Below are 20,453 nucleotides of genomic sequence, written 5' to 3'. Positions count from 1 at the left end.
ATGTAGGGCAGTGTTTGCCCTAGTGTTAATACCATGCAAAATTGCATTTGCCATGGTAAAAATCTTTTCGAATATGGTCACTGTTATGTTCTGCCCTGCGTCCCGCTACGCGGTGACGCAGGGTGCGCTGAATAAAAGCCCCGCCCCTGCGCTCGGAGGCAGTTCCGGGGCATACCATCCACCCGTGTGCGTGTCGCTTATTGGAGCTCCTGCCGGAGCTGCGCCACAGGCCGCGCGGCCTTGCCTAACTCCTCCAGCCCTCATGCGCGCACGCCGAGGGCTGGAACTTAATAATGGCGACGAGGTGGAACGAGGACAAACACGCGCTCAGCGTTCACGGCGCCTAGATGGCCTGCAGATGCGTACCAAAGCGCAAAAGATGCCCTCACAGCTCATTTTCTCCCCCAACTGAACTCGGACTATGAGACTTTCATTTTCTGCACCACCATACAGGCAGCAGACGAGACCCTGGATGCCTACCACACTCGGTTAAGAAAATTGGCAATGTCCTGCGAGTTCACCAATGTTGAGAGGGAGATCAGGAGGCAGATCATCAACGGCGTACACTCAGAAAAACTAAGGCGCCTAATACTCAGCGAGAGAGGCATCCCCCTGCAGCGAATCCTTGAATTAGGACGACAAAGGGAAATAGCCCACACCAGAGCGGCCAACATGGAGGCCACTCTGCACAGACTGCAACCTGTCCTCAACACAGCCATGGTCGCCCAGATCACCAACAAACAATCCTCGAGGGATGAATACAGTGGGGGCTATGGCCAGAACAGGTGGCAACCGCGCATTCCTGGGCCCACAGAGTGCGGCTGGTGTGGTGGCCCACGACATGGCCGCTGCAACTGCCCGGCGCAAGGCACCACCTGCGGCGCCTGCGGCAGGAAGGATCATTATGCAAAGGTGTGCAGATCATCGGGCGCCTCCACGCAGCCCCCACAGAACATTTCAGACAAAAACGCGACCAAGAAAAAGAAGCAGGCCAGTGCAAGGAGGGTCGCAGTGGCCAACTCTTCCATGGAGGAAGAAGGGGATGATATCTCGACAGGGCAGCAGGATCCCGTCAAGGACAATGAGAGGAAAGGAAGAAAGATATACCTGGTGTCCGCATTAAGCCAAGGTCAAGAAACACAAAGAAAAGGCGCAAGTGCATGGTCGCTGTCCAAGGCCAGCGCATTCTCATGACCATTGACACCGGCGCTTCGGTGAATGTGATGCCCACAAGCATATTCCAGACTCTAAAGCCTCAACCAGTCCTGAAAAGCACAGACACGCTGTTGTATGCCTACGGCAGCCGGAAGCCCCTACCAGTCATGGGCAGGTTCCGCACCACGCTGGAGCACGGCGAAAACAGACTGTGGTCGAAAGTCTATGTCGTGAAGGCAGGAATCGAAAGCCTCCTGAGTGGGGACGCCGCAGAAGATCTGGGAGTGGTCAAATTCATCTGCCACATTGATGAGGCCGAAGAGGTGGAGAAAATGCTAAGTCAATACCCTAAGCTGCAAGATGGAATAGGCAGCTTGAAGGGCAAAACCATCCGGCTGCACATTGACAAAACAGTACAGCCGAAGGCCGTACGGCATCGGAGGACACCTTTCCACATGAGAGAACAAGTGGAGCAGGAACTCAAGGCTCTGGAGGAAGCTGGCATCATAGAGGCGGTGACAGGGCCCACACCATGGGTCTCCCCGATGGTCGTCACAGGGAAGCCTAAACAGCCCGGAAAGGTCCGGATTTGCATTGATATGCGTCTACCTAACACTGCCATCAAACGAGAACGCCACATCACCCCAACGATCGACGAAATCGTGGCAGACCTCACAGGGTCTTGTGTTTTCTCGAAAGTTGACTTGAAAGCGGGGTATCATCAACTCAAACTCCACAGAGACTCGCGCTACATCACAACATTCTCGACGCACTTGGGGTTAAGGAGATACAAACGCCTGAGCTTCGGGATCTCGTCTGCTGCTGAAGTGTTCCAGCAAGCTATCCAGGAGGTCATCAGGGGCATCCCTGGGGTCCTCAACGTGAGCGACGACATTCTGATTCATGCCCCCGACAAGAAGGAGCACCTCAAGAGGCTTCATACCCTACTGGGCAGTCTACAAGAGGCTGGACTGACCATACAGAGGGAGAAGTGCGAGTTCCTCAGATCGGAAATCACTTTTTTTGGCTACAAGTTTGGCAGCACGGGCATCTCCCCTGATCCCCAGAAGGTCGCAGACATCCAGGCGGCAAGCCCACCGATGACCCCCACAGAAGTACGCAGTTTCCTAGGGATGGCAACCTACTGCGGGAGGTTCATACAAAACCTGGCCACCCTATCTGAGCCACTAAGGGAACTGACGAAGGCAAACGCCAAGTGGGACTGGGGGCAGAAGTGCCAAGACTCGTTTGAAAGTATTAAAGAATTCTTGTCCGTCGACACCAAGATGGCGTATTATAACACCGAACTGCCCACAGAACTGTTCATGGATGCAAGCCCCGTTGGGCTCGGTGCCATCCAAATGCAGGTGACGAGAGAAGGGGAGAAAAGACCGATAGCATACGCCTCGAGAGCCCTCACGGAAACCGAACAGAGGTACTCCCACATTGAGAAAGAGGCCATCGCAGTGCTGTGGGGGTGCAGGCATTTTCATCTGTACCTATATGGGCGGCGATTCACGGCAGTCACCGACCACAAACCCCTACTACCCATCTTCATGGGAACGTCATCACACCCTCCGGCACGGATCACCAAATGGCTACTACATCTCCAGCAATACGACTTTGATCTCATCTACCAACCAGGCAGTGGAAACCCCGCGGACTTCCTCTCGAGGCACCCGCGAGCAGCAACCCAACAAGAGATCCAAGTGGCCGAAGAGACAGAGGAACATATATGCCAAGTGGTTCGCGCAATGAGACCAAAGGCGGTGAGCATCGAAGACATTGAGGCAGAAACCAACAAGGATCCCTGGTGCAATCTAGTGAAATATGCCATAATCTCAGGGGACTGGAAAACCTTCATGAGACACACACACAACAGAACAGCGGAGGCAAAAGGATTTCTGTCCGGCATGTTCACCGTCCGGCAAGACTTGTCAATCGCAGAAGGCGGAGTGATACTAAGGGGTAACCGCATCGTAATCCCTCTCAGAATACAAGACAGGATAGTGACCCTAGCGCATGAAGGACACAAAAGGCTGGCAAGGACAAAGGCCCGCATACGGCACAGGGTATGGTTTCCCCAGATCCAGGAACGGGTCCAGACACTCATCAGTACGTGCCTAGCCTGTCAGATAACAGGAGCCCCACCAGAACCAATTCTATCGGCGGCACGCGGCCGCTCTCGGTGGGAGGCCATCGGTATTGACTTCTACAAGCTACAGGAAGGCCTCCACCTCTTGGTAGCCGTTGATGACCACTCCCGATATCTGGAAGTTGAAATAGTCGAATCCACAGCAGCAGAAGTGATCATTCCAGCCATAGAAAAAATGTTCGCAACTCACGGACTACCAACCTCCATCAAAAGTGACAATGGGCCACCGTTCACCGGGGAGGAATTCAAAAACTATCTACAGGACCTTAATATAAAGTATCACCACATCATGCCGAGGTGGCCCCAGGCCAACGGGGATGCTGAACGCTTCATGAGAACCGTTAACAAGGTGCTAAGGGTATCCAAGGCGAACGCCAGCCCATGGAAGGTCGACCTCTACCGATTCCTCAGGAACTATCGGGTTACCCCCCACAGCACAACCGGCATACCGCCGGCGGATCTCATGTTCGGCACCGTCATCCGATCCTCGATTACGCATCATCCAAGCAGGACCCCGGACGAGGTCAATGAAGGACGCACGGAAATGAGGAGAAGGAGTGCCAATGCCCACATGAGTGGCAAGAGGAGAGCGAGGCAGTCCGATCACCAGGTGGGGGACCAAGTCGTCATGCTACGAAACCCCACCAAATCAAAACTCGACACCAGATACGAGGAACTGCCATGGACCGTCAGCGATCGGCACGGAACCATGGTGACTGTGACCCGAGGACACCGTCAAGTGACGAGGAACTCGTCGTGGTTCAAGGCAGTGCCTTGCAACCTGTGGACTGACAGTGAGTGCCATCTGGAAGAGGAGGACGCTCAGCCCAGCGAAGACGAGCCCAGGTCCATCCCGGATGAGACAGGAGCGGCGGATGGAACCTGGGAACCGCTGGAGGCCCCTGGCCTCGAGGACTTGACCAGTGAAGGTGAGCCAGATCAGGAGCCGGGGGGGTGCAGGCCCCGAGAAGGGCGGTACGGTCTGAGAGCGGCCACGAGACCGCCAGCCACGTTAAATGACTATGTGTGGTAGTGTAAAGTACCTGGACCACGGACATTATGGCCTGGCACTTATTGGTTAGGAGCATGAGCAGATGCTTGCACTCACAGTTGATATAAGTTAGTGTTATGTTTGTTTGTTTTATGATAAAGGAGGAATGTTATGTTCCGCCCTGCGTCCCGCTACGTGGTGAGACAGGGCGCGCTGAATAAAAGCCCTGCCCCCGCGCTCGGGAGGCAGTTCCGGGGCATACCATCCACCCGTGTGCGTGTCGCTTATTGGAGCTCCTGCCGGAGCTGCGTCACTGGCCGCGCGGCCTTGCCTAACTCCTCCAGCCCTCGTGCGCGCACGCTGAGGGCTGGAATTTAACAGCCACACTAGTTTTTTTGTTGCACTAGCGGAAACTTTGCCATAGTGCTCATACCGTGGAAGTTTGCAGTTGCTCTAGTGCAAAGTTTCGGTATTTTGGCCCCATATGGGCAAAAGGTAGACATGTGCTAACAAGCGCACATGAACTACCTAACACTACCTAACATTTGGTTGGAAAAGAACCTTGAAGGATCAAAAAACCATTTGAACATGAAACTGGAAATGACTAGAACATGTGTCCCTCGCATACCTCACATCAACACTTCCAGCCCTTCCTCTGTGTCCAACCACACAATTAAAAAAATCTAAAAATGTTTCATTGTGATTTGGTTTACAAAACCTTACACATATATATTTATGAACAAAAGAAGAGAGAGAAGAAAAAGAAGAGTCACATACCCACATATATAGCCAAAAAGGACATTTGCAACACTTCATCGACCAATCACCATGACTTATATTAATGCATGTCTGCGCAAACATAACACTGTAGTCTAAAACCCCTGTAAAAGGTCTCACCTACCACAAGATACAATGCTTTGATAAGTGAACAGGTGCAATGATTGTGGAATTGTGTGTGCCCTCAAGCAGAAGACACCACCTTGTTCCTGACTGGTTCGTTGGGGGCCCGGATGCGAATCGCTGGAACCACTGAGGCCTGGCCTGCCACAGCAAACTACCCAAACCCCTTCTGTTTGCCAAGTGATGTTCTCCATCATTCACATACAGCCACTGGGGGTTTCAGAGCTGGCCCCCTCTTCTTGAGATCCTATGCCTGAAGGTACTGCTGTGATATGTTGGCGCATTGCAAATCCCAGAAACCATAACATGGAAACATCGGTCACTTTCAAAGGGTAAGGTGAAGCTCATGTGCCATCATCCTAAGGTAATTGTACATGTAGGTAGGTGAGAAATCTGCAAGTCTGTTTATCGCCTGTAATTGCAATAGGGCCATCATATGACATGATAGATCACACAACAGTGGTAGAAGTGTACCAAAAAAAGCAGTGGAACTGTGGGGCAGGGTGCAACGTGCAACACATTTTCTCTTGGGTTGCAACCATGCTGCTTGACCACAAATTGAGTTGAAACAGATTTCAGTTTAGCTGTAACTGCTATTGGGTGGGACCGTGGAGTAATAGGCTTTAACTTCACAAAGAACAGTTCTGGAATGAGCAAAATGGTTGCAAAACGTAATGGAACTGTTAACAGTAAAAAATAAAAGTAATGGAACTCCGCTCCTGAACGTTCCCGCTCACTTCGACCACTGACCCAGGAAAGCCCCAGTCCTGCGACCCAGTTGGCTGACTTGCAATAAGCTCCCGCATATCATTCAGCCGAGCAACCCTCGTCAACTTGTCCAGTTACACCAATGACGTAAGCTACAACTCACTGGGCGCTTGTAACGTCTTGCATTGAGCCTTTCTGATTTTCCCCTTTACAAAACACCAACAAAAATAAAATATTAATTCACCCAATGAGCCAATGTTCCATCCAAGTAAGCATGCAAGCCACAGAAAAAGCCCAGTGACCGCTGTTGCTACTCCAAACCAACTTTAACTAGTAGTGTCACTCACATCTTGTGGCTGCAAGCCAACTCATCATTTTTGTCTCACTTCGATTAACTCGAGTTCTCAGCCATCACCATGATCACAATATTGATTGCTAAAAGATGGATCCATACGCGTGCAACAACGTCAAGATGTGGTTTCACAAATTGCTTAACTGTTACAGTCTGGAAGAACCAAGTACATGTTCTAGGCGCTAGATAAGGAAATAGAACCTCTGCTTCAAGACTTTATACATCATGAAGAAACATGTTAATCTTTGCCATTCAAATGCACTCTAGACAGGCATTTACTGTATTGATGTGCATTTACAATAAACTCTAAACAGAGGGATTTTTAGAAAAGTTTAAGGGACTTTCTGCAATTCACTAAAGCCTTTTAAATGTTGCCAGCGTCTTCCGCAGTTAATCATACATTCTGAACGTTCATGCAAGCGAAGGGACACTTTGAAATCCGCGCAGTGCCGTGGATTCTCAAATATAGCTGGGCAAACTTCCCAAAAAGTGTCCAGCACACAATCATGGGACAAAGAGACAATGGCTTATTTTCTGCACATTTCCACGGATTTTTGGGGTTACATAGACCTGTGTAGCCTCCTTAAAAACACACACACAAGTGACCTACACGTACCAGTTGAAAAATATCGCTGGGGTCTTTTCAGGTGTATGGCAACAGTTGACAGTTTCCCCTTAATTAAAATAAGCATTTTCTTTCACAGAGAGAAAACGCTCAGTGATGAGTCAAGTCCTGGGAACAGATGGGGGACAGGGTGGTTCTATGTGTGACCTGCACTGAATGCATTGCTGAGTTAGTTCTATTCAAGCAATTCCTTTTTAATTTACGGAAGACAGTCAACACTTCCCAGATATCGGAAAACGCATCCCTACACGTTGTGTTGTTACGTGTTTGACACTTTTAAGATTGTATTTATTGAGAGATGCAATGTCATTTTTCCAAATGCGCATTTTCTGAATGGGTGTGAAATGTAATTTGACCATTCAAATATGGAGCCTCGTTTAGTAATATTAGAAAGGCGTATTATGGGGAGAGAAAACCAGGATACATATTAATTGACTATAGTGTCTATTGCTGGACGGGTGCCTTGTGAAAGCCTGATTACGCCTGTGGAAAAAGTGCAGCACACAGGATGGTATGTGTAGTGACCTTTAATCCATTGGCAAATACAATGAAGACAATTACACATAATTGATACCTTACTGAGGATATCCTGGAAGATACGGATCAACCTCAAATGTACGTTAATCATTACTAAAATCATACAGGCATCAAGATCCTGTATCATCTTAAATCAAACTATAGAACTGGCCTCCAGATGGATGACATTATGGAGGTGCTACTTGTGCTGTCTGCAGGATTGCTATAAAAGAGAAAATATTCACACAGGCATACGTTAAGTGGAGATTAGACTTTTTCATCAAATTGTCAATGTAATTATGTTAAATGCTATTTGATATGTCCATGTGATTTAATCTATGTGTAGAAAAATTACTAGAAATATTTGTGTAAGATTTACTAAACATAGACCAATAAATTGCATTCGTGATTTACAGTCAAAACTCCTGACTGATTTTGCAGCTTCTAATGATACAGACGAAGATATGAATTGAGCTATTTTGGGCAACATCTTCTCTCTCCAATAATTATTTTTCCATATCATGCGCTGGTCACACCTCACCTCCCCAACTGCTTCAATATAGTGTTCTCCTAGGCCCAGTTCTGGGCCTTCTACTTTTTTCTATCTATAATATACCTCTTTTCTCTATCAAAAATTCTTCAACCTTTCTTCTCATTTCTATGCAGATGAAAAATCTTGTTCTCCTTTTCAAGACTTTCTGAATTCCTTCATGCCTCTGTCTCACCCTGCCTCTCTGTAGTCCAGGGCTGGATGATCTCCCACTTCCTACACCTCATTCCCTCAAAATCAGACATTCTTTACTTTCCACCTCTCTCTCTCCCAATCCCCTTCCACCTCTTTTGGGCCTCCTCTTTTTCTGCCTTCTGTCCTCCCTTTCGCCACCTCTGCCCAAAACCTTGGTGTTCTCTTTGATCCTACTTTAAGCTTCGCCTCTCATATATCCTTAAGTGCCCTCACGTGCCGCCTTCTTCGTTCCAATGTCTGCAAAATACGTCCTTATCTATCCTTTCATGAGGCTAAACCTCTTATAACTTCTATTCTGTCTTGTCTTGACCGCTGGTCTCCTCTGCTCTTTGGGCTTCCTTCCTCACACCTCACTTCTCTATGTTAGTTCTCAATTATGCAATTTGTCGTCTGCTTTCACTTCCTGCTTGTTCTTCTATTACGCCTTCGCTTCACTTCCTGCTTGTTCTTCTATTACGCCTTCGCTTCACTTCCTGCTTGTTCTTCTATTACGCCTTCGCTTCACTTCCTGCTTGTTCTTCTATTACGCCTTCGCTTCACTTCCTGCTTGTTCTTCTATTACGCCTTTGCTTCACTTCCTGCTTGTTCTTCTATTACGCCTTCGCTTCACTTCCTGCTTGTTCTTCTATTACGCCTTCGCTTCTCTCTATCACTTTTCTCTCTTACGACTCTCAACTCCTCTTTCACTTTCGCTGCATTCTGTGTAAGTGCTAGCATGGCCTGATCCGCCTATCTTGCTTCTCTTGCCTCCCTCTACTCTCCCTCACGTTCTCTTCGTTCTCAGCATCTTCATCTCCTCACCTCTCCTACACTTCCTTGTGATCCTCCAAGTGTCTGTTCTTTTTCTCTTCTTGACCCCAAATACTAGACCGCTCTGCCACCTGACATCCGTGCTGCCCCCTCTCTTCACAAACTTGGTTTGTGCCTTTAGGCTCATCTCCTTGGTTCGCTGTTGGCCTCTTAATTACTGTTTTTCACGCTGATTGCTATTAGTTACTTAATTGTACCACTGTCTGCATATTTGTATACAGTTCCTTCGCGAAGGTGCTTAATAAATTCAAATAAATGCAAATACAAGATCGAATTAAATATGAGAAGAGGTGATCAGCTAAACGCCTTGGGGTTTAAAAACAACAGGTCCTTCGAGCTTGTTAGGACCAGAAAGGAAGCTGCTTGAGATTCTTTCCATTGAATGGTGGCTGAAGCAAAAGAGCACAGGCTCTGGAGTGCTGTTCAATGGGATATGTCTATAAATGTCTCTCCAATTACAGGCAAAGCGAGTATATAACCCAGCCATTTCTTCTCTCAGAGCACAGTCACAGGGATATAACACCCAGCCGTTTCTTCTCTCAGGGCACAGTCACAGGGATAGAACATCCAGCCGCTTCTTCTCTCAGAGCACAGTCCCAGGGATTTAGCACCCAGCCACTTCTTCTCTCAGAGCACAGTCACAGGGATACAGCACCCATCCACTTCTTCTCTCAGAGCACAGTCACAGGGATTTAACACACAGCCACTTCTTCTCTCAGAGCACAGTCACCGGGATATAGCACCCAGCCACTTCTTCTCTCAGAGCACAGTCACAGGGATATAGCACACGGCCACTTCTTCTCTCAGAGCACAGTCACCGGGATATAGCACCCAGTCACTTCTTCTCTCAGAGCACAGTCACGGGGATATAGCACACAGCCACTTCTTCTCTCAGGGCACACTCACAGGGATAGAACACCCAGCCGCTTCTTCTCTCAGAGCACAGTCCCAGGGATATAGCACCCAGCCACTTCTTCTCTCAGAGCACAGTCACCGGGATATAGCACCCAGCCGCTTCTTCTCTCAGAGCACAGGAATATAGCACACATCCACTTCTTCTCTCAGAGCACGGTCACAGGGATATAACACACAGCCACTTCTTCTCTCAGAGCACAGTCACGGTGATATAGCACCCAGCCACTTCTTCTCTCAGAGCACAGTCACAGGGATTTAGCACACAGCCACTTCTTCTCTCAGAGCACAGTCACAGGGATAGAACACCCAGTCGCTTCTTCTCTCAGAGAACAGTCCCAGGGATATAGCACCCAGCCACTTCTTCTCTCAGAGCACAGTCACAGGGATACAGCACCCAGCCGCTTCATCTCGCAGAGCACAGTCCCAGGGATATAACACCCAGCCACTTCTTCTCTCAGAGCACAGTCACCGGGATATAGCACCCAGCCACTTCTTCTCTCAGAGCGCAGTCCCAGGGATATAACACCCAGCTGCTTCTTCTCTCAAAGCACAGTTACAGGGACATAGCACAACAGCCGCTTCTTCTCTCAAAGCACAGTCCCAGGGTTACAGCACCCAGCCACTTCGTCTCGCAGAGCACAGTCCCATGGACACAGCACTGAGCCACTTTTTCTCTCAGATCACATTCACAGGGATTTAGCGCCCAAATGCATTTTCTCTCAGATATCTTTCACAGCGATATAGCACCCAACCACATTGTCTCTCAGATCATAGATCCAAGAATTCCGCTTTCAGGCAGTTCTTTGCATTAGGTTTTCTTCACAGGGATATAGAGTGCAGTTTATGATGTGTTCCTTGTTCCATTCACGTGTATTTTGAGTTTCTAATGGGTACCAGCCATCGCTGCCAAATAACACAGCTAGGTGGCTGTGGTCTGTGCCTACTTGTTTCTGCATGCAACCACTAGGGATGGGGATTGGTCAGTTACTGCAGGTGTAGCTCTCTCCTCAGTGTGGGAGACAAAGTCAAGCAAGTCAGGGTATAGCCTAGAAGATGGAATGGGTTAGCTGCATCTCCTATCTTTTTCTGCCTCGAGGTAGCTCACAACAGTGGTTATAGTACCTAGATAGGCTGTCTTTAAAGTGCTGCAGAGACACCATCAGTCCTTTGGATGAAGTTGGGTGTCTGACTTTGTTGCATGATCGTACATGGGGAGTCACAATGGGAAAAAGGAAAAAAAGTATAATGGGAATAGTAAAGTCAACATCCCACCTACTCAGAATTCCTTGTGGTATCTCTCTGTTTCATTATTTTAGATTGTCTGTGCCATTACAAAAGGTGAGCAGAAAAATTAAAATCAGTCTTTATCTGGCCACGTGAGGTAAAATTGCAACCTGAAAATACTAGGCCGTATTCTCTTGCTGGAAACACATACAGCAATAGATACATGATGGACTTACTGGCATAGGCATGCCACATGATGATGGTGCTTTCCATAGCCATTCCCAGTATGTATGTATGGCATCCACAAGAACGGTTCCTCAAGCCATTGCATATTAGCACCCGACAAGGGCGATATGGCAGTCTCACTGCCAATGAGGAGGCTCAAAACAGGGTCCTTACCACACAGGGAAAGGCCTCAGTCCAAGCCTCCTCAGTGCCGGAGGATGTCATCTTCCGTCGCTTGGAATTAAGGTAAGTCGATCCCTGTGTCCCCTGCCCCTTCCCCCATTCCCACACCATTTTCCACGTATCCACTCCCTACCCCAACCCCACCCACCTGAACTGCTCTGTCCCTCGCTGGAGCCGGGGACAGGACTGTTCGTGGCACATCGCTGCCACGGAATTAGCAGCCATGGAAAGGGAAAAGGGCCTACGTGTAGTCCCTTCTCCCCTTCCCTGAGCCATTTATTTTGTGGACTTTTTTTATACATTTGTAATGGCCACCATGGAAAGGGAGACAGTACCATGTGTATCCCTTCTGCTCGATTCATGGCGTCTATTTTATTACAATGTACCAGGGTACCAACAGCAATTGAACTCTCAGAGGGGGCATTACCCATCTGCTAATGCCCCAGGTCCTATGTTAAAGCTCTCTCTTTGCTCAGGCCTTTAACTGATGTGCAAGGGGCATTACCAGACCTGTAATACCCCCCTGTTTGTATTCTATTGCTTTAGTGGTGGTGGATACTAGATATTGCGGTATCCGGTCATATTTATGAATACATATTTTCGAAACACCATTATGTCGAAAACATTTTGCCGATTTTTTTTTTTCGGATATATTTTTTTTAATTTTATGTTTTTTTGTTTGGTAAGTAAAAGAAAAGTGTTAAAAAAAACAGGGGTTTGGGTGTGGGGGGGAACCCCCCCATTTTAAACATAAAATTTAAAAAAACATCGAACATTTTTGTTTCGGTTAAATTGCGTCGACATAATGGCATTTGAAATATGCCATTCGAAAACATCACTATAAACCAGATATTGCTTCTCGTGAGAGCAAGGAAATCCAGATGAACACACATCTCAAACGGTTATAAGTACAATAAGGTGTCTTGTTTGCCTCCCATGGCTAGATAGTCACCATACATGTAGTTCCTAAAATTGAGGTTATAAATAAAAATAAATGTATGTGATGAGTACAGGGGTTGAGTTCCTAAACAGTAAAATGTTCATTCAAGATGAACGGAAAAAAGCCACCTGTTTTTGGTGCATCTGGTACTTTCTTCAGACTTTGAATACAAATGTTAACCAGCAAAATCCCAAGTTCAATCCTGACTAAATCATTATGTTCTAGGCAATAACCCACACAACAATAAAGCAGCTTTAGAGTAAGTGAAACATAAATAACAAATGGCAACAGTCTCACTTTAATATGTAAAAACACACATTATAGACAAGCTTCAGCATACTTAAGGGTTATGTCTTCAGTGTGTGTGTGTTTGTGCCACCTGACATGACACAGTAGGGAGTAAAGTGTTACTAGTCTTTCCTTGCGGTTCATGAGGAGTGAAATGAGATGAGTCAGCATTTTGTTAGTGTATTCCCACTAAACGTATGAAGGAGGTTACAATACCACGCTAAACCTGCAGCAGAAACCGAGGTAGTGCTGAATGATTAGCAAAGATTGGTCACAATGAGACAATCTCTTAAACATAAATAGTATTTCACAACATGGTAGGCTTGCATGTAGACAGGGGTGTTACAGTTTCACCAGTAAAACATGCTTGTTTCAGGTGAAATTCATATGCCTTTTTCTATGCAACTTCTAAGAACGCTGTGACTGAATATAATTCGTGTTTCAGAGCTAGTACCCTAGGGAACAATATATAATAAACATGCTGTCCTTACAGGTCTTTCTCTAGTCGTTATCATGCACTCACATACAATGGTGACAGAGACAGGAGTCAGGGGCAGGTCTTACAAAAAGCCTTTGGATCTGTCTACTTCGACGTGCCATTAATGGACTAAATGCTGATCATGAATGTGTTTTTTTTAAAATATTTCTTATGCAACTTTAGAAAAAAGTAGTAATGCAAGCTTAATCAAAACGATTACATACATGGTTAAATGAAGTTAAGAAATACATTTTTAAATTAGAATGCAAATGAATTCATAATGATACAACAGTATTGTTACTCAAATATAATATTAGACACTAATAATTTGAAAGTAGTTTCTGTTTCAATAGTTGGCTTTCTTAGTAATGTTAATTCACCTTGTTGAAGTTAGCTCCTCATAAGCAACATGGAAAGACTAGTTGGAATAGAATAGGGGAATGTTTAAGACCTTAAGGTTAGTTATTATAAACAGTAAAGAAAGGCCAATGTGAATTGGATAACAGGACGTTTAAGTCTCATCATTGAGATGTGTTTATGTTAGGCCACCTGGCTTCAATACCCAAGTCGGGCACAATTAACATTTCACTCTCCCCAAAATACTTCAGGTTGATGAAATGAGTAGCACCTTGTGGTTAATAAAGATTGTAACAAGCAACATCATTTACTGACTGCTCTGAAACTGGATTCCTGTTGATAGTGGTGCTATATTGAACACCATCATTCTTATTGTTAAGAGTAGGTAAAGAGAAGCATAGAGTTACTTTTCATATGATATAATGTGTTGTAAGAGGGGGCTACCATGTGCAACTCTATGTTTTTTGGTTTCAACATCTTGGACAGCTTTATTAAGTTACCCATTTTATGGAAGTTGATCTTAAACATTAAGGAAAAACTGGTATAAATACAGAACATGCATGTTAAGTAACCTTTTTGGTGATAGCACCTTCTGAAGACTAGGGAAAGATTTGTACAAATAGTGCAGCGCAGTTTGCTTCGTATAGTGCCATAACAAGGAGCATGCATGAAGGAGCTAAATTTGTCAAATGCCATAACTTGATCTGTATTTTTGGAAAGGAAAATAGGGTACTAGGCATTAGTTAATTCTTTTTAGTTTACTCTACAAATACTATGCATACACTGACTTTTTTCCAGCATAAATGAATGTTACTGTGTTAAGGAACTCAGTTTTAGTAGACATTGCATGGCATTACTTCATTGTCGAACTAATAAACCACACATTTTCAGGAATGCAATGTATGACAACTATGTTGAGCAGCAGGGGAAAGAACCATGCAATTTACAAAATTATAAATGGGAAATTAGGAAGCACTAAACAAAGGAGGGAACAGGCTTCAGTATTTATGGAATATTGGTACAAGGATTTCCATTCATCACTTAAGCATTAGAACCCGAGGATCGGGGGCAGAGAAATGCAACCCTCCGAGGGTTCTATTGCAATTCGTACCCTGACACGTCGTACTGGGCTACTAATAGCAATTTTTCTCGAGTTGAGCAAAGGCGCTACAACCGTTTCTCAATTTTAGAAAAAAAAGCAAAACAAAATGGCCCCCAGGAATCAGAGAGGAGGGACTACACGTATTACCTTCTCCCTTTCCATGGAAACAGTTAAACGAACGGAAAAATAAGTAAACAAACAAAATGGCCACCATGGAACAGGGAGAAGGGACTACACGTAGTTCTTTCTCCCTTTCCATGTGACCTACGGGAGAAAGAAAAGAAACTGCAAGGGAAGTGGTGCACGTCCCTTGTCAGCTAAGTCTTTGACAGCCGGGTAAAGCTCTGGGGAGGGCCAACAAGCTTTCTTGTTACATGCTCATTGACCCTCACTGGGTTCTAATTTTTGTTTTTCAAGAGAGGGGAACATAGTCTGGTAATTACATGTTTGTCCATTGTAATATTAGCTATCTCTCAGGCACACATATCAACATGTCCCATTCCATTCGGGAGTTGCTTATCCGGTCCTGTTTTTTTCTTTGCATACTAGTCCTCAATTTGTAATGGACAATCCACAGCTGCAAGTCTAAGAATGAAAAGGAAAAATACCTGTCCTGCGTATTACCGTGATGGAAACATGGCGATTTCTTTGTGTGTTTCAAAGTTCAGTATGCCGCAGGGCGCAGTCCGTCCCCTGCATTCTCACACAGCTAGAAGTATGTGTGGGCGGGCTTGCTTGCGTGGGTAGGAGATGGATGGGGAGCCCTGACTAGTGTAGCCGGTATTCCCGCTCCAGTAATAACATATGACTGCCCCACTGCAAAATGATATCAAACTCACCTCTTCTTCCTCCTGCTCCCAGCCCACCCCCAACAGAAGCCCCCTGTGCACACTTTTTGTCCCCATCATGATCTCATATTTTCTGCAGTGATATGGGAAATATCAATCACACTTTTGGTGATGAGATCACACCACCAATGTCCAGCCCATTGGCTTCCCATGCACTTGTCATTAGTGCCAGGTGTTTCAAATCAATGGGTTCCATGGCATTTACACAGGACTACAACTTCCAGAATGCATTAGTCTGTTTGTTGAAAGTAGCAGTCAAAGAAAACTAGTGTCTCATTAGCACACCATCTGGGGCCCCCCGTCCCCACTTCTTCTCTTGCCCACCACAGCTCCTCTGCTTCCCATGCATCCTACTTGTAGCGCCTGCATGGGCCCCCCTGTGTGCAGTGTTCTCTTGCTTCCAGATGGGTTTCCACGGTATACACCCCACGCTGACATGCAGTGTTACCCCTCTGACCACATTAAGCCGCGGCAGTGCCCAGTCCCAGAAAATCCTGTGATCTTCGGTATCTTTCAAAAAGGGTTGGTTGCTTCTATGGCAACCACCCTTGTGTGGACCAGCGAGGACATGCACATGGTGTGTATAGAAGCAGCCCAGACAGTCGCATGCATCGCATAACACTATTAGCAACATCAGTGGTGTGTGGGAAACACACAGTCACTGAAGTGCATGCATCGCATACATGTAATCATTCAAGAAGCGTCTGTGCTAACTAAATAGCTCAGTGTGCTGAGTGCATGCAGTAGGTCGATATTTGGCCTGCAGAGCACCTGTTGGAATCAAAGCAAGCCCAGCTCAACCGGTCAGCCTTCTGAGGTTGGTAACCATAGCGTTGGCTAAGATTACTGACACCATTTTTTAAACGAAAAGAAAGAGCTCCTTTGTGTTGCGTTTTATGTACACCGTTGTATTACCATGATAACGTCATGGGGCTGGGCGAAATAGCAAACGTCAGGAAATAGCAGAGCAGGTGTTCTGGTGGCTAAGACGTTGATTCTGGAAGCCAGGCACGAATCCCAGCTTCCTCTTGTGACCACATTGCGTGATCCTGAGCAAACCAATGCGTGTACTTGTGCTTTAGTTCTTTGCCTGATAAAGCAGGCGAGTGATTAGAAGGAGTCTATGCTGCTACTTACTCCACGTGTCAGGTGTCATATACAAACTGGAGATGTGTTTTCTGATGTTAAGGTGAACCACGGCGGATTATAGCGGTGAGAACCACACAGATCAATGGGCAGACTAAACAAACAATCAGTTATGCAATTGTGGGAGCCCGAAACATGGGCGTCCCTTAGGGTTGTGCAGCTACTGTGTGTGTTATTAGAATAGCATTCCGTGCGTTTGTTTCTGGTCATTGGAGGGGTAATCCACTGTTGCTGCCTGTGGGTTGCCAGGAGCAACCGTTCGGGGTGTATGTGTGGGACGCGTGTGTGTCTGTGGGTGTGTGCGCGCGCGCGCTCCCGTGCATTGTTGATGTGTGTCTACAGGGCATTAAACATGTCAGCGTGCACACGTCTACCAGGCAAGGCAGAAGCGGTTTATTTAGAGAGCAAAAGGGTTGAAATGATGCATCGAATTAGCCGGGAAATGTGCTCATCGGGTCGGATACTATTCAATGTGTCTACACAGCCATGTTCAGTGATGTATACACTCTTCAGTGTTGGTCCCTTTCGGCTGCTGCTAGGAACTGCGCAGTTTGCTTAAGTGAGGGAATTAACGGGAAAGGGAAGTGCAGGGAAGTGTCCAGGATCACATCTTGCGGTTGCGCTGGGAAGCTGTGATTCGTACCTACTACGCGGATGGTTCGCGCGTCCTGTTTCTATGCCTCCGTGTAGGGTGTGTGGCACCTTTTGAACTGTTGCACTTTATTACAAGCACTTCCACCTTTCACGTATGTGTGTGGGCGCACGGGGATGGGGCGGGGTTACACGGACCAGACATCGATTCCGGGACTCAAACTGCACCCCACCAATACGGTTTCCCATTGGCCACAGCATCTAGAGAAGCTCCAGTGAATGTGTAAGAAAACCAAGCCTGCCCCCTCCCCCCCCCTCACCTCCCAGCCTCTTAAAATAAATAATGGAGCAGTTGTTTAGGTGTAGGTCTGGTGTGAAGCCCTCCAGACCAGTACAGTATGATGTATCTCTCCGATAGGAGAAAAGCGCCTTGATGCCATAGCCTATTTGCTGCAGGCGCTATACGAATGTAAAATAGCATAACACAACATAACATGGATGTATGGGATTTATAAAGAGCAATCCAAGATGTGAATGACCTGAGCAGTGTGCCTAGGGGACGCACCCAGGAGGGTGATGCGGGTGGGGGGTGCGGGCATGCAGGGGTAACAGAGGGCGATCCGATGGGGGAGGCAGGAGGTGGCCATTTTTGAATACATGTGTTTACAGTAAATCTAGAAGACCTCACCTGCATCACGAACACACACATGGGGGGTGCATATGTAGAGGCGGGTCTATGCATTAGCCTCCTATGGGCCAGTGAGAATTGCAATAGCACACATGTTCTCCCTGCCTGCAGTGGAGGAGCCATGGAGCTGCAGTGTGTCAAGAAGTTACTCCTCGCCTGTGCACATTAGTGATGCGTTGCCTTTCCCACCAGTGCCTGCATGGGGTGTGGTGTTGTATCGCACACGTCTGGTTGCGTCCATTATAACATGTCTAGCTCTCCACGCCTCCCATTCGGCGGCGAGAGGAAGTGCGTGCACGCTGTTTACTGTTTTCAGTGCACATTCATACGTCTGCCTTTCTGACTTGTGAGTCTGTGTGTATATTCACACACCGCCGCCCACGGGGAACGCACAGTTGTGAGTGCACATTCACACGTCTGCCTCGTGTGCCTGTCCACATGGCCACACACAGCCGCCCACAGGGAACACACTGCTGTGAGTGCACATTCACACGTCTGCATTGCGTGTCTGGCCATACGGCCACACACAAGGAACGCACTGCTGTGAGTGCACATTCACGCGTCTGCATTGTGTGTCTGGCCATATGGCCACACAGAAGGAACGCACTGCTGTGAGTACACATTCACACGTCTGCATTGTGTGTGGCCATATGGCCACACACAAGGAACGCACTGCTGTGAGTGCACGCACACCAGTCTGCCTCGTGTGTCTGTCCATATGCCTACACACAGCCTCCCACAGGGAACACACTGATGTGAGTGCACATTCACACGTCTGCCTTGTGGCTCTGCCCGTATGTTCACACAGACCCGCCCACACGGCATGCATCGTGTTGCTGATTGAAACTGCATGGCGTTCTCCGGAACCACGTGATGTAATTTACGGAACCGGTCCCTAGAAAGGACATTTAATTCCTCTAGTTTTAACTATGTTTCTCCGTTGGAGACGCGGCGTAATGTGTTGATGTTGTTTAATGGTCCACCTTGCCAGGACCTCCACCGCCCACCCCCCCCCCCCCCGTATCAGTGCTGTCCAATTTGCTGCACCTAACGAACTTCATACATCACCTATGTGTCACCCCCACCCCACGCGCGCACATCAGCCCCCACCGTCCCCCACATGCGCACGCCAGCATCTTTATTAGAGAAAGCAAGGGGACGTATAGCCTCTGGGCACTGGGAGGCACGTGCATGGGGTGATAAAGTGCTGTCTTTGCAGGGGAGTCCCCTAAAAACAAACCCCCCAGATGAGCGGAGAAGCCAAGGAGCCCTCGCCACCCAGCGATGCTGTTTACACACGCCCCAGACACAACAGAGGGCCCTGGCGTTTCAATAAAACGACATTAGCCAAGCAGGCAGGGGGCCAGGGCTTTCTCCGACTCCCCCGCCCCCTCGCAGACAGGGATTCCGGCGAACACTGGTGGTATCTCCCAGTCTAATATCAGAAGCTGACATAGCAATGCAGGGCTTGCCGCCCCTGGCTGGTTGAACTATAAGACGTGTGACCCCAGACTCTGAATGCAGATTTTAAAGGAAGTGTCAACTGTTTAGTTATTTCCATTCTGTTCGTTTATGCACCCTGCTATAAATGAGTAAGGGGCTTGGAGGCGGCCGGGGAGGAGGGTCGCAATCTTACCTTCAAGCCAAAAGACCCACAGTCCCCTCCGTCTGCGATGTTCGCATCGTTGGCGGTGGTCCTGGACCTCCAGCCGGCATCCCTGGCGCCCTCAGAGGGTGTCCCCGACTGCTCCCATGCCTGAGCGCAGAGCCGGGGTGAAAGGGGTCGCGGGGGATTTCTCGGATCAGTTTAACATGTGGGTTGGTGTGAGGTAGGGCGGAAACTCGAGTTCGGCTGGTCCTGGGTGGGTCTGGGTGTTCATCGTCGCCCACCTTCCAGTCCGCATGTCTCGATGGATGGGCGGCTGGCAGAGAGAGAAGTTTTGCAGTCCTGGCTGGAGAAGTTAAGATCCACTCTCAGTGGGGGAGGGTCCAGACTAGGAGATGTTGTCAGTGCACACCGCTTGATCTCGCCTCTCGCGCGGTCTGCAGTTTTATCATGGGCTGTCCCGCTGCTTTCTTGTGAGCTGGAGGTAGTGCTGAGAAACCCATCGCTTCAGCGCTAACAGCAGTTGCCAGGGTGCAGCCGGCGCGCTGTGGACCAGGCAGCTTCGCCAGGCTGAACGTTACAGCGTGCAGGAATGTGCGGGAATCACATGTTGTTATGGCGAGGCTGGGGTTGGACGAGTATGTGCAGACGCTTTCGAACGGAAATCTGTTTCATGCGACTCGGAGGCAGTCGGCGCCTGGAGGCGTTGTGATTCTCGGTGCAGCGCTGTATAGAACTCTACATCCAATCAATTGGACAGACGAGGATTTTTTTTTTAAGGAAACTTCGCAAGTTCTTACTGCTGAAATTATTCGTCTTGTTTTGCTGTTTTTCCCCCCATTGACACCTGATCTGGGCGTCCCACTGACAGCACCTGCAAGTTGTGTGCAGTGGCAGAGGAGGGA

General features: G+C 47.8%; 1 protein-coding gene across 1 annotated transcript in view; it reads right to left on the bottom strand.

Annotated features, from left to right (window-relative positions):
- Positions 1–20,111, bottom strand: part of DRD2 (dopamine receptor D2) — a 947,704-nt gene extending 927,593 nt beyond the window's left edge. The window contains exon 1 of the mRNA XM_069614238.1: positions 19,579–20,111. The gene's annotated coding sequence lies outside the window, so the exon portion shown is untranslated. The remainder of the gene's footprint in view (positions 1–19,578) is intronic.
- Positions 20,112–20,453: the final 342 nt, after the last annotated feature.

The sequence above is a fragment of the Ambystoma mexicanum genome, chromosome 9 (assembly GCF_040938575.1).
Source record: "Ambystoma mexicanum isolate Mex_15411 chromosome 9, UKY_AmexF1_1, whole genome shotgun sequence".
In the NCBI taxonomy this organism is placed as follows: domain Eukaryota; kingdom Metazoa; phylum Chordata; class Amphibia; order Caudata; family Ambystomatidae; genus Ambystoma; species Ambystoma mexicanum.
Note: the sequence above shows the minus strand (reverse complement) of the source record. Positions and strands in the feature narration are given on the sequence as shown.